This window comes from Lissotriton helveticus, chromosome 3_1 (genome assembly GCF_964261635.1).
Source record: "Lissotriton helveticus chromosome 3_1, aLisHel1.1, whole genome shotgun sequence".
In the NCBI taxonomy this organism is placed as follows: Eukaryota; Metazoa; Chordata; class Amphibia; order Caudata; family Salamandridae; genus Lissotriton; species Lissotriton helveticus.
The window spans coordinates 20,554,681-20,576,952 of NC_136061.1; the positions used below are offsets into that span (position 1 = coordinate 20,554,681).

The following is a 22,272-nucleotide window of genomic DNA, read 5'->3' on the forward strand; positions in this document are numbered from 1 at the left end:
GTCGATTGCTGAAGACACAATGCTGTCCAAAGAAAAAATTCTGGAGGACAGAGTCATTAACCCATTGTCCACTACAGAAAGTGATTTTTCCAAATTAATACGGTCAATTTCCCGTATTCTTTCTGCTGTCTCAATTTGAGTAACCTTCCAGGCCTCGTTGTATGCTGCGTATACAGAGGCTGCTATGAAACCCTTTTGACGCCGTTTGCGCGGTCCCATAATGAAATCACGCAAGTCAGCACCATCAGTAAGTAAAGTTAGGTGTTGCTTAATTTCTGCCAGTGTGGAAGTTTGCAGCCATTGAAGGCATAATTTGACCACACTGTAGGTGGTTATTATCCCTGGGTGATGTCTTTGGGGATATCTAGGGTCTGGCCTGGTCATTTTGAACCCCTGTGTTTTGTTCAGGAATCTGTTTTGACAGTTATTAGTATCTGTGGGCCAGATCAACCACTGTTTCCAATCAGGATGTGTTCTGTTTTGGTTTAATACATAATTTACTTCTATCTCTTCATCTGTAGAGCTATTGCTGTTCATTGTTGGTTTTGGAATAGACGGTTTATTTAAGTCTTTGATTTTGGCTAGGCCAAGACAGGTAGTTTGTTGAACAGTGTCATTTAAAAATATAATTTGTTCTGGGATCATGCAGGCTCTAAACAAAGATTCTATACCCTGTACTTGCCATTCTTTTGTGCCCCAAACACTTTTCAATTCAACATTTTTGTCCCAATAATCAAAACCAAAAGTATTCATTTGTTCAAAGAATGAGTCTGAATATATCAATTTCGTGTTTGTTATCATGGTCTTTGTCCCTGTCTTATTTGACAATTTGAAATAAAATGTTTCAGCATTACTTATGTTAAAACCTGAAAAGTATGAATATTTGTCGTAAACGGTTCTTGAGCTTCCTTTTGGAGGGGTTGCACAATGTTCCCATTGATTATAATTTAAAACATTTCTAGGTTGTGCAGATCTATGTAAAAAATGGTTACCATAGTGGTTATAACAGTACATACTATCATAATTTGTCGAACCCTGCAAATAATCATGTTTGGTAAATTTAGCAGACATTACTAAGTCAGACATCATATTATTTATACTTTCAAAGTCCCAATCATCAGCAAATGAGCTTGGTTTTACAAAGTCACTCAATGAGATCTTAATTTGGTGTGGATATTTCAGGATTTCAACCGGACCATAGATTTCGTAGTCAGTGTTGTCCCATGCTACCCCACCCGGTATAGGATTGGCTGTGAAGTTGACTGAAGAAAGTTCTCTTTTCTCGACGTGTGAAGATGTGTGTGGTTTGAGGATCAAGTTGATTTTCTGACTTGCTGTGTCCATTTTAGCATATTTTCCCTCAATGAAGCGTCCCAATGTTAGTATCATGATGAGCCAAAGTATGAGGATAAATGCACCAAAACCCACCCAAAATTCAATCCATGGAGAAATTAGATATGTTTCTTTCAGTTGTTTCAAAAGTACTTTAACTTTATCTTTAAAGGTTTTTGTTGATGGCTGTGTTTTTGATTCAGTGAAGCCTTCAGAGGAATCATCGAAGTTTATGAAGTAGCCGGATGCAGTTCTGTCAATTGTTCCAATAGCTTCAGGATTACTGTTTCTTGCATAGTCGTTTGTTACTTCATGATAGATTGGTGTGTCTCTGCTAAATGTTTTTATTTGGGTTTTCAGAGGTCTAAGTTCCATTGCATTGTTGCATAGTCCTTGTTGTAGTTCTGTAGGCGTTTCGAATGTGATTAGCCTCTTAGATTGAACCTCTGTGTTAGTAGCAAATCTTGGTGTTCTACTACTTCTCGGGAGTCCACTTGGCCTACTGTTTGTTATCGGCCACATGTTGTGGTTTTACCAGGTCGATGGATACAACTCGGTTCTCCTTTTTACCAGCAAGCGGCGGTAGTACAACTGATCTTGTCCCGTTGACAGACAAGACAGGAACTGCTTTTCTGTAAGAAGGCCCAAATTCCTTCTTTACCGCGATCTTTTCTCTGACTAGTTCCCCGACTTTTGGAATCCAGACAGGTCTTGCTGGGACAGGTGGTGGTTCTTCAGTGGTTGTTGGCTGCTGTTTCAACTTTATGTTGCTCAGGTCTTTTCTTGTTTCGTTTAAGTCCTGTAAAATAGCCAAACGGTCTTTGATATCAAAGCTTTTTTCCTTCACCACTGAAGTTTGACTGTCAAGGTCAGAGATTAACATCCTAGTTCCAAATAATAATTCGTACGGACTTAATCCCTTCAGAGAATTTCTTGGCAAGTTATTTAGACTACGTTGGACACTTATTAGATGTTTGACCCACCCAGCTCCCGAACCTAATACCTTTGCCGTTATAGATTGCTTTATGTCACGGTTTTTTCTTTCAACAATTCCGTTCTCCTCAGGGTGAAATGGACAAGAGTACCGCAATGTCACGCCCATGCTGACCATGGCCTCCTTATAAGCTCTAGAGCTAAAAGCAGGACCGTGGTCCGAATGCAGCATGCCAATTGCGTATGTGCCGATAAAGACTCGCAAATCTTTTATAACAGTTCTGGCGTCAGCCGTTCGCTGGGGCCACATCCATATGAATCTCGTGCATGAGTCCACTGCAACCAAGATATATTTATAGTTACCATCCCTTTGTAAGGGACCACAGTGGTCTAGGTAAACACAGGCTAATGGTTTATCCGAGATTAGAAGGGGCGTCCGCGCTGGGCGTCTCACCGTTGATACTTTCATTCTTTGACATATTTCACATTCTAAAACATAGTTCCTTGTTTGTCTTCTCATTTGTGGCCACCAGTATCTCTGTTTTAACAATGATACTGTGGCTGAGACGCCAGCATGTACAGAAGCAAGCCCTTCGTGTGCCGCTATGATTAGTCCTAACCTATGTTCCATGTTTGGAATTGCCCTATCCCCCACTCCAGGGATTCGAGCAAAAGGAACATTGTTTGCATCAGTTATGTATGAGTATTTTACTGGAAAGCCTTTCGGGAGTGTTTCTATCGAATCCTTTTCTGTAGCGCTGACAGCCTGTAATATTTCGCTGTCTATTTTTGTTTTTGACCGTGTGATGGCAGCTACGGAAGCCGTTTGCACAGCTGCCTTCGTGGCCTCATCAGCCAATGAATTCCCTGCAACGTGAACGCCATCACGTTGATGACTCAGTGTATGTATCACGTGAGTCTTTGGTAGTTCTTTTTGTAAAATAACTACTTGTTCCCAGAGCATTTTATGCTTGATTGTGCCACCTTTCGCATCCTTGAAACCATTCTGAAGCCAAATCTGCAAGTATTTATTGTAAGACTGAACGCAATAATACGAATCGCACACTATGAGTGTGGGGAATTCTCGATCGGTATTTTCAAGCGCCATCTTAAACGCCAGTAGTTCAGCTCGCTGAGCTGTACAATCTCCTAAAGATTGTGTTTTAGTGATAGCTGGTTTAAATTTCCCTTCGTGCCAGCGACCTTTAACGATCGCGCACGCAGCACTGTAGGCTTGTTTACCCCCTACTGCGGGTTGTGCTGATCCGTCTGTATATATTTTACAGCCGTAATGTTCTAGAGGCAGAATTTCGGTCGGCGGAGGACATTCAAATTCATATTGGAGAAATTCTTGTGTTTTTAAGTTAGGATCAAATTCGTATGCCACGTCTGTTGCAGCAAGAGAATTAGCCCATTGTATCCATCTCGGATGGAGCGCTTTATCATTTGGAATGCTTGCCTTTGTTACCGCCTCTAGGGCTGGTATCGGTGTCACGATTATTATTCGTTTACCTTGTGCCAGGGCCCGTTCTTTTGCTATAGCTGTCTGTGTTGCAGTTAGAATTTTTTCCGTTGGGCTGAATTTCATTTCAGCCTTAGTGTACAAGTGTGATTTGAATGCAATTGGTACCTTTTCTCCCTCGTTAGAGGTCAGGTATGTGAATCCGCATCTCCCTGGGATGACTCGAATCACAAGATTGCGTGTGTTATCACGTGTTTCTAATTTTGTTTTAATTAGCATGTCTGTTTGTAAGGATCTCAGAATTTCCGTGTGTATTTGAGTCCAATTGGTTCTTTTAAAATCTGGTTTTATTAGATCATAAAGGGGTTTGACCCTTTCTGCGTAATTTGCAATGTATGTTCTTCCGAAATTTAGGAAGCCTAGAATTGACTGTAGGTTTTTTAGTGTTCTAGGTGCTTGGAGTATGGCACATTTCTCCAGGAAATTGTCTGCCAGGCTTTTGCCTTCACTTGATAATTCATATCCTAAGAACAGGACTGTCAGATGGGCAATTCTGGATTTTTTAAAGTTGAATTTGTAACCTTCTGCTGCGAACCCAAGTATTATGGTGTTCACTCTCTTCAAGTGAGTCTCCAAGTCATCATCTGTTAAGTATATGTCGTCGACATAAGAGAATGCTTCGTCGTCATATGTTTGTAGTAATTCTGTTACTCTCGCTGAGAATACTCCCGGGCTGTTTTTGTACCCCTGGGCTAACCGACAGAATTGTTTTTGAGTGCCATTTATTGAGAACGCAGACAAATATCTGCTCTCTGGTGCTATATTTTGACAAAAGAATCCATTAGAGATGTCTAATGTTGTTTTGTATTTTTTGCGCACTATGTTATTCATTAGTGCAGCACTATGCGAGTTTTGCACTGCAAAAGTTTTGCAACATGAGTTAAGGTGTCGGTAATCCAAAACTAGACTATATGAATTGTCTGGTTTGGAGACCGGAAACAAAGGGTTGTTCATTTGTGAGGTGCAAGTTTCAATCACCCCCTGGTATTCTAGCTGATCTAGGATTTCTTTTACCTGTTTTTTAGCTTCTTGCTTAATTGGGGACTGCCTTTGTGCAGTAGGTTGTGATTTTAACAGGATTTTGTGAGGAGGAGAGTCCTCATCCCATCCTACATGATTTTTATATAAAGCAGGAGCTAGAGCTACTGCCCACTTTCTAGCAAGTGTGTATTTTTTATGAATTGGGATATGATTTGAGAAGGCAGGCATAATTATTTCTTCGCCATGAGGGCACTCCCTGACAAACTCTGGTGGCCAGTCTTTTTCAGCTAGAAGGATGTCATAGCCCTTGGAGAGATTATCCCAAAATAGTCCCCTTATCTTATCCCCCTCTATACGTAATGTTATTTCATATATTTTGTGAGGTTTGCTAACTCTGGTGTCTGCAGTTTCCACTTGAAGATATTCATTCGTGTCCACTGTCTCCAGATGATTCATAAGGACTTTGCGAGCTATGCTCACTTCTGCTGCGCTGTCTAGCATTGTCTGAGCCCACTCTCCGTTTTTCAGCTGTGTCCTCAGTATTCTCGGCATTGTTAACTACCTTGATACTGGCTACCTTCTTTTTGGGAATTGTAGTTTCTTTTTTAGATGAGCAGGTTCCTTGTCTTTGGACTTGGCGTGCTCTTCTCTTTGTTCTGATCGTCCTCTTCTTTCCGATTTCTACAAGGAAGTCTGAAAAGATTGAGAGGGACGTGTATCAATTTCTTGATATCTATCAGGCTTCTTTATATTATCCCTATTTCTAAGGTTATATCTTTTCCCAGAGGGTTCACTCTGGGGTGACCTGTGTCTTTGGTTCGGAGATTTTTCTCTTCGCCTAGGAGACCTTCCTCTGGACTGGAATTTCTTTTCTTTAGGATTGGATTGTTTGTTTCCATCCCAGCTCTTTTTCTGTGATGTAGAATTATTATTAAAAAATATTTTTTCAGGACTTTCAATCAGTTGTGGTTTTACTGGTATTCCACCTAAACTATCTCTACCTAGTTCCTCATAGGATTTTTCTATGATTCTGGCAATTTCAGCTGGTTGGTCTGCTATATCTGTCTCTTTTAACCTCTGGCAGATCGCCACGTTTGCTGCTTCTCCCTTTATGTTGGCTAATAATATAGCCGAGACCTGCTTGAAGTCTTTCAGTAATTTCATACCAAGAGTTAAAGCGGGTTCTGGACCGTATTCGTCTTGAATTTGTTTTAGCACATCTGATATTACCGAAATGGATGGAACACCGTGCGTTTTTGTGTAGATGGAAGCAAAGACTGTACCCCAAGTGTCACAGTCCTCAATGTGTGGTGCGATTCCCATTGGAAGACAGATAGTCAGAATCCTGTGTTTTTCTAACGGGGTGGTGTCTGGAAACACCGCCTCTATTTGGGTGATTTTTTGTGCTATAAACAAAATTGGACACTTGTTACACTGTTTGACTGTTGGTTCAGTGCAAAGTAAGGAAACCCTCAGAGAAGTCAGTGTATAGTTAGGTTAGCGGTATATTTGCTTCATCCGCCCCACACTGTCATTCATGCAGTTATCATCGGGTTTTTCCTCTTGGTGTGTACTGCTAGCCTCATCCAGAGGCACCTCTAGTCTCGAGTGCAGTGTCCAGAGACAAAAAGGATTTTTCCCAAAAGGATAGGATAAAAATGAAAAGGATTACCCACGAAAAATTTAATATTACCCAAAAGAACCAGTGAAAGACTTAACCACGTGTGTGACTACCTACAATCCGGCAACATATGCTGTTCAAAAACTAATCAAGAAGAACTGGCACATAGTCAACACGGGCAAATTCGACTGGCCAAGACCGAGATTCGCTAACAAGAAGACTAAGAATCTAAAAGACACCCTTGTACATACGCGCCCCAGGCTGCGAGTTGCAGCCCCTGTAACCATCAACGTGAATATGACACCGCTTTCAGGACACTTCCCATGTGGAACATGCACAGCTTGCAAGACAACAAAAGCAACAAAAAGTCTGCAATTGGGAGAGGACTTCGTATGGACGCAAAAACAATTTACAAACTGTAATTCCTCCCATGTTATCTACATGATCCAGTGCCCGTGTCTAAAGAAATACATCGGGATGACCTGCCGTAAAGTTAAACTCAGGATAGGAGAACACAGGAGCAACATTAAGCTGAAAAAGAATACCACCAAGCTATGTGCCCACTTCACTGAAAGTAACCACACGCATGAAGAAATGCAATGGACAGTAATAGAAATGCTGACCAATAGAGCTGGCAATTCAGAAAAAATCCTGTATGAAAAGGAGCAGAGATGGGTGGACCGTCTCCGTACTTATGATTCCGGGCTGAATGACCATGTGGCTTGGCATCACTTTGCAAGGTAAAATTCTGAATTTCCAAAACATTCTCCCTGGCCTTTAAAACAATTTCTATCTAATCATGATTAAAACTATGATCTGAATAGTACTCTGTATATCGTACATATCAATACAATGGTCCCCAACCGGCCTGTAACCGATAGGGGTTTGGTAATCACATCACGCTTTTCATTAAAATTCCTAAAATTTGAGGCGCAATACCCTTCAAATAACAGAAATTGCAATCCCCTCGGAAAATGTGCCAGTAACCATGACGACGTCGGGCTGCCTTAACTACGAGGGGCCGACTTCCTTTAAAAAGAAACTACAACCCGGCTCCCAGCACTCCGGGGGCAGAGTCAGCACAAGACAGGAGGAAGGACTCCATGCGGGTAATGGCGAAGTAATATTTTTCCGTCCTATCTGCCTGGGTAAGCATTTCAACCTAACCGATACTGACAGTGGTCCCTGTCTCCGCTTCAGCTCTGTGGCGACTTCAGGTACCCCTGCAGGAAGTAGAAGTTGTAACTACAACAGGTAAGAATCCGCACAAACCCGCAGTAGCCGGTTTGTTTGTTTCTTCAATCTTGCCGGAGCGCTGTGTATGACCTAAAAATGTAAATAATAGATACAGCGTTAGTTCAGCCCTATGCGAACAAGAATAACACCTATTGGCCTCTTAATAAAAAACACACCTGAAAGTTTGATCAAGTTAAATATGAATTGATCGGCACTATAAATATGATAACTTTCCGAGGCGGAAAAAGGACATTATTTACTAGTGATATTCCAGTTGAGCCACAATTTGATCAGCGCTTGCACACAAAAACGTCTTTGCATCAATAACGACAGCCACTTTTCCTGCATCAGTGTTCACGAGCGATTTACAATGGAAATTAATTATTTCTTGTAATTTTTAATGCTCTTCACCATGAAAATAATTTTCTTCATGTTTTGCACTAGTGTAATTATTAGCACTTTATGTTGTTACTGCACTCCCCCCCCGTCTAGGATCTACTACACCACAGCTAATTCTAGCCTTTTTATGTATATTCTTCCATAGATCGAGAAGAATACCATACTCATATCAATGCATAGAGTTGTGGGAATACCGCACAATTCGTGTGAGTAGCTTTATATGTGTTTGTTCGTACCTACCCTTTGTAAGTCCTGACGAAAGCTCTACAGACCGCCTGGCCCAATAGAGCTGAAACATGTCGACTATTTTTCTTGAGTAATACCATACAGTCCCGTAACTTGGCCTACTTATGAGTATTCGCTATTTTTAATTAATGAAAACTTGCCCAAATATTAAATTTTTCGTGGGTAATCCTTTTCATTTTTATCCTATCCTTTTGGGAAAAATCCTTTTTGTCTCTGGACACTGCACTCGAGACTAGAGGTGCCTCTGGATGAGGCTAGCAGTACACACCAAGAGGAAAAACCCGATGATAACTGCATGAATGACAGTGTGGGGCGGATGAAGCAAATATACCGCTAACCTAACTATACACTGACTTCTCTGAGGGTTTCCTTACTTTGCACTGAACCAACAGTCAAACCATGTAACAAGTGTCCAATTTTGTTGATTGCTACTGAATATTTCCGGGGAAAGAAACGGACACTGTTAATTCCTCATCCCTCCCAGTTGATTAATTGCGATTTTTTGTGCTAACCAGAATGGTATTTGTTCCCGTTTAGCTGGTACTTTACCTAGGCAGGATTGTATGTTCTGAGGTGTAATTTTATTTGTGTTCCCCTGGTGAGGGGTCAGCTGTGGAATTTTAATTGCTGGTTGAATTGTTGAAGTCCGCATCACATATTGGACTAATTGTCTATGTAATTTTATTAATTGTTTTAGCTGTGTTAAAAGGTTTGCTGCAGACATCCCATCGATGTCTGGATGTGGTGTGTATCCGGCTAGAACCGGCCACGTTGCTCCTGGTCTACCTAAGGGACCGAGCCTGGTGATGTGATTATTGTGTTTTAGGGCGCCATTAAATAAGAGCAGGTGCTCTTGAAATGTAAGTGGTACTTCCACCTCCTCTAAAGGAGTGTACTCATTAGGAGGGTCCTCTGTTTTGTAATAGTGGAAGTACTTTGTTACAGCATTTGCTGCTGGAAAATGTATCCATGAATAGTATACCTCTGTCTGCCGATATTCGTGTGCCTCAATTACGAATATGACTGTGCCACCTCTAGGTGTCAGTCCATTTTCTATAAGTTTTAAGGTTATAGATTTCCTTTTGATGACCGGGATGAGTATTATATCCTGGTCTGCTTCTTGCAGTGCAGTATCAGCTGCTGCGAGTTCAGTTGCTAATCTAACTGCCTCTCTTTCATCATCACTGTCTACCATTTTACCGACAGGAAGCTTATTTTGTTTGTTTGCAGATCAGGTTTCTTATGGAAACAAGGATTAGATGCACAATATTTTGGAACGGTTTATCCTTCAACGTTGACTAAACCAAGTACCATACATAGGAGTTTGCTCCTGCGAGGTTTGGCGGATATTACCTTTCACCCACTCCAGACGTCTTTGGAGTATTATGGGAAAAAAGGGGTCTGAGTGAGAAAGCACGACTGAGTTACTCTAAATGTCTTACGTTAGTTTTATCGCCCTTCCAAACGCGTTGGGCGCCATGTAGTGTAGTTCCTATTATCCCAATAGGCTCTGCGCATTGGAATAATACCTTCAATAGTATAGGCCTAGACCAGACGTTAACTAGGTCTACTACTGTCGATATTAGACTTAAAGTTTTGGGTTTGCCAGCTAGCTCAGAGTTCACTAGAAACTTTCTCGAATAGGCAAGGAGGAATTGAACCTCCCTGGATAGACAAGAAGGGATTTAGTTTCTGACAACCATAGAACATGACAACTTTGCTCTCCCCTAATCAAGAGTGTATCTCGAGAGTCGTGTGAACAAAAGGCAATTTATTTTACTCAGTCAGTACGTGCATTCTTAGTCTCATCAGATTGTAGAGAAAAGGAAGAGACGGGCGTGTTAAATAAAAGATGTTATTTATTGATCAGTCTCTTTTCTCATACAAGAGAAATGGATCGATATTATTGCAATACTTATGGTTAAGTAAAGTGCATACATTAAAAGCAGAAGTATAAAATAATACTGTAAAAACATTGATATGGTTTCTAAGCCATATGAAGGTTTAAAATGAATAAAATATATTACATACACATATACATTTGACTAATCGTACTCAACTGGTGTTTCTAACTACGCCTACCCCTTGTACCTGACCTAAGCCTAATACGTGGGCGGGAATAGAAAGTTACAGTTTAAGTTAAGTTTGTTTTTGCCAAGTGACTGACTAAAGAATTCTCTGCGAGGGGTTATTCAGTTCTGTACCTGGAGTCTAGGATGGATGAGGGATGGTATCTCTCGTCTCTGGTCTCGATATTCCAGGCTGCCTGCGAGGGCTACCCGGAAGCGCCGGAGCTGGATTTCTCGGCAGGAGAAAGCAGCGTCTCGTTCTCAGCGCGTCAAGAAGGCGGGGCTGCGCCAGCGGGGTCTGCTCTGCTCTGGGCTTCGGCAAGTCTGGCTGCTCCGATCTCGTCACCACCGTGTGTGTTTGCATAGGGCAATATCGGTAATATTTATACCTTTAAGGTGCCGAGATTGACGTAAGGATGGACATAGATACGTCAATAAGGATGTCATACGACCAGGTCGTTAGCACATTCTTTTGCTGAAGTTCTCGGTGAAATCAAAACAATGGCCGCAGGGTTTTTCCCAGGTTGTCATAGGTTTGATTTGTGTTGAGAACTCCGTATGCCTTATCAGGGGCTGGAGGAATCTCGCTTGTCTAATTAGATGGCAAGCGTTATGACCTAATCAGATAACACGTTCCTGTGCCGTAGTGTGGCTTTATCAGATAACGGTTCCTGCATCATGGGGGTTTTCTGCCTCATGGGATGGCTGCTAGTTAACTTGTTAGTTTGTTAACCAGAATAGGGTCAGGAATAGGGGGATCGATACAGAACCTATAGGAATACATCACACGGTAAGACAGTGCGGTCATTTAAACCTACCCTCTACGTATTTGAAGATATTGAGAGAAGCCAAGTGTCCTTCAACAGGGCCTGATATGCATTAAAATGTAAAGGTTTTTGCATCTCATGCTGGAATAAGACACAACCCAATACTCATGTTTGACCCAAACTACAATTTTCTTCTATAAAACACCATATAGCAGCAATAATCTATAGAAAAAACTCTGGATCGTATTTATTTTTTAGAATACCTGTATTTCTTAGAATAACAAAATTAAGTTTTCTCTCTGATCCAGAAATCTTCTCCCTTATGGAAGGCCTAGTCACTTAGTTTTAGCTAAGTTGATGAGTCTTCTGTTTGAACCTATTTAGAGTATCATAGTTTTTCTAAATTAGACTATTGCACATTCTACCTTTTTACCCAATCCATCCTCTTCAGCACAAGTCCTGTACAAGTAATACATCTACAGTTGTATTTTGTTGCCCATTGTAGCACTTAACTCTCTCAGGGCAGCAAAGCAGGGCAGTCTAAGTTCTTTAATGGAGTACTTGGACCAGGGCCATCCTGTCCTTTTCTATACCAACACTACACACAGTGCTTGTGTCGGAGGGTGCTTCTTTATAGATTTAGAGATGAATGGGGGCTCCAAGAACTTCTGTGGCTTGTCATGTGCACAGCAGATTTTCCACAATGGAACCCACATTGAGTCATTCCTTTAGCAGAGAGTTTCCAGCCATTGGCGCAGGCCACAGTTACCAGAATGGTAGGGCGGGAGAGATCCCAGAAGTTAGAGGCACCCATAGGGCTTCCCAGATGCAGAAAAAGTTGTGGTCTCTATAGGTTATCCTTTGGGGGAGGGGAGCTGTCCAAGGGCGACCCTTGGTAGTTGGTGGCCCAATAAAGGATGGTTCCAGCGGTAGGAGGTGTAGTGGGAGTCAGTGAGGAGAAATAGGATGGAAAGTGAGTGCCCTCATTTTCCGAGGTAGGCCAGTGACTGACCCCGAGTAGGTCTGAGAGGCAGTGGTGAACTCCCTAGATTCCAAGGATGGGTTACTGGTGGACTCAGAGATGTCAGGGTAGGGAAGTCGACTGTCCCCGTACAGTGAAGGATGTCATCCTAGAGACTGCTCTGCCTGGAACCAGAGGAGGATGCTTGGGCGAGGCCCAACCTAGTGTCCATTCAGATAGGTCCTGTGGTGTCAAAACCCAGGACACGGGGAGGAGGCCCTGTAGACTGATGGTGTACAGGAGGTGGATTAGCCCGCTGTGACCCAACTAAGTGGCTGGGTGGTGCCTGCTCCTGAAGGTCTGGACGACAAGCATCAGTCTAGTGGGAGGAAACCTCATCTGTTAGGGATTGTCTCTGAGCTGTCAGAAGGACAAGCTGCAGAGGCACTGCCTTTGCAGACTCCTGCTTGTGCACTTGTTGTACCAGCCCTGGGGTGTGTTCCTGAGGCCCCTCGGAAGCCCTGGGTTGCTAGGCGTGGGCCAGCAGGTGGGGTCGCCCTTCAGCAGAGTGAGGTGGATGGCAGAAGTGTGTGCCCACAGGTTGATTCTTTGCCTTTCTGCCGCTCGAGGCCAGGAAAACGGTGGCAGTGGCCTTAATACTTTCTCGTTTAGACTACTGCAATATCCTCCTAGTAGGGGCCAATAAATTTAGCCTGAAGAAACTGCAGGTGGTTCAACATGCAGCAGCCAGACTGGTATTGAATCTCCCTCGCAGGGCATCGGCATCCGCTGCTATGAAAAGTCTTCATTGGCTTCCGCTTCACAAAAGAATCTTATTCAAACTTCTCCTTACAGTCTTCAGAGCTGTGCGCCGACTAGGCCCAGTCTACCTTTCGGCAAGATTTAGGCCTTACACGACAAGGAGGATACTTAGATCCACCTCCTCTAACCTCCTAAAAATACCGGACTTCAAACTTAAAACAAGGGGAGGGAAGTTGGCGACTGTGTTAGGGGCAAAGGCCTGGAACATAATGCCTTGTATGTTGAGATCAATAGAATTAAAAGAACAGTTCAGAAAGGCACTAAAAACATGGTGGTATGGAACAGCTGACGAATCATGTCTTGCGCTTATTTACTGCCCAATCAATATCTGCTATAGCACGTTATCTGGTAGTGCCAGGAGGCTCCCTTGGGAGCGACAGTTTGCGCTTTAAAAAACTTTAATTTCATTTCAAATTTCATTGAGGGATATTTAGGGTTCATGGCTGGTTTCCAGCTTGGCTGCTTGGGGGCTGGGAAGTGGCCTGACATTAGGCTTGGGTGAGGGGTGGCCTAGACAGTGTCCATTGTCACTTCCTGCTGATCCGGTGGGGCTTGTGAGGCCGAGGTTGGGGGACATGGACCCTGTTCTTGGGGAGAACAGTTGGGCCAGTGATCCCTTGGTGGATCCCATGGGTGGAGCTGCCCAAGTGTGACTCCCTCACTCAGCGGGGAACTCATTTTTAGGTTTCCACCTGCGACACGATCGCAAAGCGATCGTCGCTGCGAAACTCTTTTGCAATCATTTCTGCTTTCAAGGAGTCAAGGGAGACAGGAGACAAGTGATGTGCACACGCAACCTTGCGAACAGGGATCAGGTCGCGCGCGCTTCCGGTCTCCCATGGCTCCTTGGAAGCAGACTCACACGCACTCACACACACATACAGACCGCCGCGCATACACACACACACACATAGAGAACCCCCCCTCCCCGCAGCCACGCATACACACACGCACGTACACACGCACACACATACATACAGAACCCCCCGCCTCCCCCCCCCCTGCGCTTACACACACACATCCCCTACCTCAGCTTGGCGTGTCTTCTCAGCACAGCTTGCGCAGGGACAGCCAACGTGCACGACGGCGTCTCCTGCACTACACCGTAGTTTCAGTTTCGCAGCCTAACCTTGTTATTTTCTGTAACCGTTTCCTGCCTTTTTAGTTGGGAGAGGCGGTGATATTCCTTTGCCCATATTTCTGGATTCGAACGTGTTCTGTGAGCAGAAACACATCCGCACAAACGCCACACTGTGCCCTCATGGAGATTTCCACGTCGTCTGTTGTGTTCCTTGGCTCCCAGGGAAGGTTTCACCTGCTTTTGGAGTTTCTCAAACTGTGACATTTACTTCTTCGTTCCATTACAGAGTGCCAGAAATAACTTTACATACTCCGCCTGGTTCAGTTTGCAGACTTACCGTATAGCACTTTTTTTTCCGGCTTTTTCATCCACATGTCGTGGTTTTCCCGCTTTCACTCTGATGGACAGAGAGGGCGAAATGTCTACCATGGTTCGTGTGTACCCTTTAACAAATGCTAGCTACTGTAGCATGGCATGGTAGCTCAGTTGGTTATGCAAAGCGGCAGGCGTCTAGTACTTCCCCCTTTTACCTTCTTTTAGATTACGTGCCAGCAATTTGGGTAATAACGTCCGCCTCTTGAGTGTTTTACTTAGAAAGAACAAACCCTGCATTATGAGAAGCGTTATATAAACACTTTATTTTTATGTTGTTTTAAATGTCATTCCAAATCCGGCTGCGAGACCTCTCTGCCTTACCAACAGTCATTGGAATGTAACAGGGCATACGTGTTCAGTCCGGGTATCGCAAGGTTGACTTGGCATTTTATTGCTTAGAGGAGGCTGGTGTTGCTGGCACCAGAGGATTGCGGTTGGGTGGCAGGCAGCCGTTTGTGTGTATGTGCATGTTATATGTAAGAACCTGCTGCACGTGTGAGGTAAGTAGACAGGAGGTGTAGGCAGGGGCGGCTGGTGACATTTGAAAGTGGTAGGGCGTAACATTGTCGTACTGCACTGCGTCGAAGGAGCGTAGTGCGACTACTGTCCTCAAAGTGAAAGTAGATACCCACTGTAAGCAGGTCCGAGGTTCATAGGCCACCCTGGGTCCCGGCATGGTTCACCTGAACCAGAGAGATTAGGTCATGTCCCTCTGCAAGTTTCCAGATCACATCTGCAAACTCCCATGGCATATTCTCGGGATATTTCCAGCAGTTATTATTTACTTACAGACCCGGGAGACCCCAACATGTTTTGCAATGCCCTGAATTTAATTTGTTGCCGGTCAAATATTCTTTTTGTTTTGATTTTTACCCGTTATACGATGTTGCAAAATAACTGCATGCCCGAACTTCGGATGTTTTGTTTGAAACTGCATTTTTTTTCTCCGATGTAACTTAACAAGCGTTCATTGCGTTTGGAACAGTAGATGATAGATCAACTTACTCACTATGTTCATCCAAGCCAATAAAATGGTGCGCAGTCCCCGGCCCCCAACCACAATACGCAGGGTCGGAGCTGTCCTTAGCGCTTCAAGTGCAGTGACCTCGGGATCCAGGGATGACAGGTGGCCATTGCAGCCATATCATAGCCCAAACCAATGCCAGACAGGAATAGTTGGGGAATTTTCAATGCACACATTGAACTCGCATTGCTCCCTTACCCATCATCTGACAAAACCCGAGGGTATCTATCAATGCCAAGAGGTAACATAGATTCTATAATTACTGTAGTAGTGGTCCATGTGTACCGCGCCCACTTTACCGTGCACTGTGTAAACGGGTATCTGAAGCAAACTGGTGCTGTCCGCCGCGGTTCTCCTTTATCTGTTAATGTGCCTCTTGGTGACAGTGTTTTCTAACGTAAAAATCCTACATTTCAAGCTAAGCGCTTGAAATATGATTCCATTTCTTAAAGGGACAATTGAAAACGTGAAATGAACTTTCCACATTCTCACCAAAATGGGTAAGGTCCTCAGAACGGCAACTAAGAAACAGTCGCGGCTCGAGGGGGGAGGGGGTGTCACGCGAAGGGGAGGGGGGACGGAATTAAATATAATAAAACAATAAACAAAACTTACCTCAGTCACTGCCGGTCTGGGTCCCCGCCAACTCTGCTCCCCTTGGCGCCTCACGTCATGAATGACACTGGTCGTGACTGGCAGCCCCCCTCAGCCAATCCTGGCGCTGCTGAAGCACCAGGATTGGCTTGGGCACAGGTTACTCTTCGCCCGCAGCACGCCCATTAGGAGCCCAAAGGGCTCCTAATGGGCATGCGCAAAAAGTGCAAACACAAGTGCGCATGAGTGGGCAGGGGTAAAAAATTCACCCTCCGTCCCCACTCATGCGCACTTGTGTTGCTGTCTGTTCCCTGTGACAATCATGTCGATCAACATGACGTCAGACCACCCACCCCCTTTAGACTCTGAAGGGGGTGTGCGGTCTGACGTCATGCTTATTGTCATGATTGTCAGTTCTCCCGCATTGGCTCGCGTCTTTGAACTTAAGTAAACTCAGTTTACTTAAGTTCAGATAAACTCCGAGGGAGCTACGGGTGGCTGCGTGCGGGGGGGGGGGCTACGCCCCCACGCCCCAACGGACGCACCGCGCTTGGGTGTAGGGTTGTGGAAGAAAGAGCATACGGTGGAATAAAAAATATTAGGTCGAGGTGTTGGGCACCCCGTCATTCGGTAGAACCGCCCCCCAACCCCCCTCCCAACAACTGTTCTTTAAAAAAAAAAATAGCACCGCCACCAGCAATGTTGCTGTGGTCTGACGTGACCTGAACAGGATGTTTGCAAAGGATGGGATGCTGGCAAGTCTGGCACACTCACAAAAAGTGCACTGCTGAAAGACCTTAAGAGCATCCGTCCACTGGTGGAGAAGGGAGAAGGGGTGTGGTCAGGTGTGCCGAGGAAGACCGCACGAGCTGACCGGGCCCAGGCATAGCCCTCTTGTTGCAGCATGCGCTGCTGTAGAGCGCGTGATCCATGAGGGAGCCCGGCTGGAACCTTATTGTGCAAAGTCGCTTTTGTTCGGTTTTCAAAAAGCGCACACATGGTGCTGGAGGGCTACCCCGCCGCTGCCTAGGCGACGGCTTTCAAGAGGTCTTTGTCAAAAAGGATGTGCTGGGTCCCCACTGTGAGATTTCAAGGCAGTCGTATGTTTGATTAAAGCCTCGTGTTCAGTGCACCACAAACTGGCACACATCCTTATCCAGAACAGCATTGCACTAGAGCATGGTGCACTGGAGACCCGTCTACTTCTATGCACTGTTTGACGAGAAAGTACAAAAGTAGCTTTTTTGAGTTTCACCTGCTGTATGCAATAGTATTCCCAGTTCTTGCTGGTCTATGCCTGATGACATCACAGCCACAAAGGTGATGGGAAGAATGCTTGCATTTTTTCTGACCACTGGCAATCACTTTGTATATAATTCCAACTCACCATGCCACCTCAAATTAGACCCAGCCATGTGGAAATCAGTATTTGTCCTGCTCTAACAGGAACACTCCTGCTCTAACTTGCAAGCCAGATTCTCTCTGAACAGGAACAGAACCGACGACGCAAGATGGGTTTCAGCCTGACCTTTTCAGTTGAGTGCAGCTTGGTTCCAGTGGTGCAGTGAGCAAGGGACTTATGCTTGGGCATACACTTGGCCATCTAGGGCGTTATGCCCCAGGTTGCCAGAACTCCGGTCTCAAAGCCCCCTATGCGCAAAAGTCTGACATTGACTCGCATAGGTTTCCTTCTACATTTGAAAGACATTTCTGACGTCTTGAGCAATCATAAAGAATCGTAGCAGTATTTCTGGAAATGTCAGTAGTCGTAGATTTCATGGAGTACTTTTACTTCCCAAAATGTACTCCTACTTTCTGCTAGATGAAACATTTACATAAGTAAATCATGTGGAAATTAGCTCTTGTAAAGTTTCCTAAAATATTGTCTCCAAGGGGAAATTAGTTTCTTTCTGTAGCAGTGCGTAATTTGTAAAAATATAGGGGCCAGGACCCAAAGTATTCTGCAGGAGTGCACTGCAGCGAACACCACCACAGCTCCTGCCACTGCTGCAGATTACCAGTGCAAGAATTAGCTTTCTATCTATTTTGGACTAGCATTATCAGTATTGATCGACTGGATATGCTAGTTCTATCATTTTAAAAGTATGTTCAGGTGTTTAATGTTCTTCTAAAATGCTCTGGTAAAGAAATGGGGTAGGCATCTTCTCCATGTGGTCGACTGGTTAATATGGGTAGGTGTTTAGAAATAAGTGCCAGTGCTGTGCACTGGTAAACACCAACACAAATTAAGTACGATTCTGTAGAAAGCCCCCCTATACATTCTCATGAAATTAGTGTTTCTTTCCCTTTCTTCCCTTTTTTAGGTCGCGCACCTGCGAACCGACCGCGAAGCGATCGTCGCTGCGAGACTCGATTGTAATCATTTCTGCTTACAGGGAGTCAAGAGACAGGAGACAAGTGATGTGCACGCGCAACCTTGCGGAATAGGATCAGGTCGCGGGCGCGTTCACAAACTCCTTTCTCCCTTGGCTCCTTGTAAGCAGACACACACGCACGCACACACCCACACACATAGAGAACCTCCCCCCCACCGCGTGCGCGCATACATACATAGAGACCCCCTCCTCGTGGACCTGAAACGACTGGTGGTACTACCGTTGGAGTCCCTCACGGGGAACTCGATATCTTCAGAATGCCCCCCGGATCCCTCGCAGGAAGAAGGCCCCCACTCACCGGTACTTGTCTCCGGCTCTCCAGGCGGGGCTCTTTGTAGGCACCGGCGGTCTCTTCCTTCGGTGCGGAGCTCTCTCACCTCACGGGAGCCAAACTAGCGCCGGCCACCCTTCACCTCCTGCCCCCACGTCCCAGTGCGGGTTAGGCTCCCGCCTGGGCTTCCGGTTGGTCTTGTCGTCCCGCCCCCGGCCTGCCTGACTTCCGGCCGGGCGGCGGCGGCGATTCTTTCTTTCTTTCTTTTCACAGGGTGAGCTCCCGTCCAGGGGAGCGGCAATATTATTACATTGCAAATTTGACTAATTTATGTATCAAGATAAGTTTATTTATGTGGCATAATGTGTCACATTTCGTAATAGTATCTGTTCATTATTTCGTTTTTTTTAACACATTAACACTGTCAGGAGAAGAGTTTCACCTTGTAAGTACTCGTTTGATTCAGAAAAACAGCAACACGCCACTGAAAGTTGAACAGTCAACTTTTGCAAAGTGTCTTCTGCTGCACGCAACACCACTGCGCATTTTTAATACCTTTTCTTTTGTGGTTAGTACTAAACTGATGATAATCAGTCTAATATCTGTTTTATCAGTTCTGATCCACAGCAGGTTAATGTTAGCTATGCATCCCAAGGTAGTCAGCTGATTACGTTTTATGCCTGCCCTATCTCCCAAGCCATTACACGGTGCTGTTCGAGGTTATGAAACAAATATTCCTTGTATTAATTTTAAATCGGTAAAGTGCTCAACTATGGCTTGGTGCACCTGTTCAATATAAAAATGACAAATGCTTGGCTTCTTCTGTCTGTGTATTTTCTCTGAATTTCAGAATGTTGATAGTTTTTTTTTTTTTTGGTTGCTACTTCGGTATGGCTGTGGGCTTAGCTGGTCGTGTGCAAAGGACTCGTGTTTTCTACTTCAGCTGCTTTCTCATTAAGATCGTTTTGGGGTGATTATGCCTTGAATCACAGTTGTGTCACTAGTGATATCCGAATATCTGTTGGATAACGTTTATCATAAATATACGGGCGGCTTCTTGCATTACATGTATCCAGGTATTCCAGTTTATGCTGGTATATATTTATTTTTTCTGTTTTAAGGACTGTGAATTGTTAGATCTGTTTCTTCTCGGTGCATGTATAACGACTACAGTGCTAGTAAAATGTTTGCGTTGAACACAATCTGAAGTGCGATTTGCTTTACATTGAAACTGACGATTCAGTGAAAGGTGGGGTTAAAACATTTCTTTGAAAGCTTGTATTCGGTCATACCCACGAAAATACTTCAGTTTTATCAATCGACATTGTTTCTTAGAAATAACGTGAAAAACCTAACCCTCCTCTTAACCCCACACTTTGAGCCTGGCCCTAATATTTAATCTTGCATAATTGCAAATTTAAAAAAAAAAATGTATGCAAAGCATTGTCATTTACAATGCCAGTAACTCAAACTTTAATGCTGCGAAACCTATTGCATTGTAAATGCTTGTTAGGAATATCAGTCATCCCTCAAGGGTAGAGGTAGCTATAGACCCCAGCGTAAGTGCTTTGGGTGAGGGTCAGAGGTCTTGCAATTAATAGCAATAGCAAAGCAGCCACTTGCCGTGGACGTGTGTGTGTGTCACCCCTCTGGCAATCCAGCAGAGTCCTAAAGGCAGAGTGCAACATATGACACATGTCCTGACAGTAAAACACGCAAAACTACAGTTTTTACTTTGAAAGACTTAGTCGCGTGATTGGCAAGGACAGCGTTACACGCTGACCCCTCAGCTGTGCTAACTTCTGAGTGGTGCAACTTGTTACACTAAGCCAAATCTCAAGTCAAAATGAATGTAACGTGTTGCAGTGTGCAGCTGTAGCAAAGCTGCCACTGTGTTGCCTTTTAAACTCCTGTGACTTTTCAGGCACAAATGGAGCCTGCTGTACGAGTCTGCTTTCTTCCCTCCTGGAGAGACGTGCCAACAACTCTCCGGAAGGAGAATAATGAGGCATTGCAGGCCAGGGAGGGGGCACCTCCCTCCTGCAGGAATGAACATTGGCGTTAGCCCCAAAAGGCAGACTTGAAAGGTGAAGCCACTTTTGAAGGGCAGGTTTGTAACACCAGGTGTGAGGGCTGCTCCATTGATGAAGTAGATAGGCTGGCATGGGAGGCAGAGAAGGGACTTCAGTTGCCAAACCGGGTTTCCTAGGAGCATGTAGTCCTGGGGTAGCCACACCCTGGTGGCGTGCCACTGAGGTCAAAGTTTGCTGAGCCCGAAAGTGCAGTCAGAGAGTTGCTGAGACCTTCAAAAGGGAAGTTATTGACTCTGTAAGGATTGGACTGTGACCGCAACTGGTAGTCCAGTGGCGACTGGACGTTGGCCGGACCGTAGAGGACTGCGCTGGATTTTGACCCTGCAACCAGGACTCCCTCGCCATCTTCATGGACCGAGCAGTCCCTGCATGGCATCCGCAGCATCCTTCATCCCTTTTATCAGGACCTCTCCCTAGGTATTAATTCCTATGCGTATCAAATGCCTGGAACTGCTGAAGAATTGCTTCTTCTGAGAAGGTAACTGTTCTTGAGGACCTTGCTGGTCCCCCTGAGTAGCTCCTGCTAGAGTTGGCCGCCTCAAGTGCTTCTAACCAACTGTATTGACTCTTACCTATGTTTTTCTTGAAAAAGTTACGCTGCTGACATAGGGTGAATCTACACTGCTGAGATGTCCCAGCAGCGCTCACACAGGGTTACTCGACCCTGCTGAGATGTTACAGTAGCGCTCACACAGGGTTACTCGACCCTGCTGAGATGTTACAGTAGCGCTCACACTGGGTTACTCGACCCTGCTGAGATGTTACAGCAGCGCTCACACAGGGTTACTCGACCCTGCTGAGATGTTACAGTAGCGCTCACACAGGGTCACTCGACCCTGCTGAGATGTTACAGCAGCGCACACACAGTGTGACTCTACACTGCTGAGATGTCCCAGCAGCGCTCACACAGGGTTACTCGACCCTGCTGAGATGTTACAGCAGCGCACACACAGGGTTACTCGACTCTGCTGAGATGTTACAGCAGCGCACACACAGTGTGACTCTACACTGCTGAGATGTCCCAGCAGCGCTCACACAGGGTTACTCGACCCTGCTGAGATGTTACAGTAGCGCTCACACAGGGTTACTCGACCCTGCTGAGATGTTACAGCAGCGCACACACAGTGTGACTCTACACTGCTGAGATGTCCCAGCAGCGCTCACACAGGGTTACTCGACCCTGCTGAGATGTTACAGTAGCGCTCACACAGGGTTAGTCGACCCTGCTGAGATGTTACAGTAGCGCTCACACAGGGTTACTCGACCCTGCTGAGATGTTACAGTAGCGCTCACACAGGGTTACTCGACCCTGCTGAGATGTTACAGCAGCGCACACACAGTCTGACTCTACACTGCTGAGATGTCCCAGCAGCGCTCACACAGGGTTACTCGACCCTGCTGAGATGTTACAGTAGCGCTCACACAGGGTTACTCGACCCTGCTGAGATGTTACAGTAGCGCTCACACAGGGTTACTCGACCCTGCTGAGATGTTACAGTAGCGCTCACACAGGGTTACTCGACCCTGCTGAGATGTTACAGCAGCGCAC

At 45.0% G+C, this 22,272-nt stretch overlaps 1 protein-coding gene across 3 annotated transcripts in view; it reads left to right on the forward strand.

The window, feature by feature from the left end:
* The window catches only part of LOC144822050 (uncharacterized), a 118,025-nt gene that overhangs the window by 89,096 nt on the left and 6,657 nt on the right, over nt 1-22,272 (forward strand). The gene's annotated exons all lie outside the window — the stretch shown is intronic.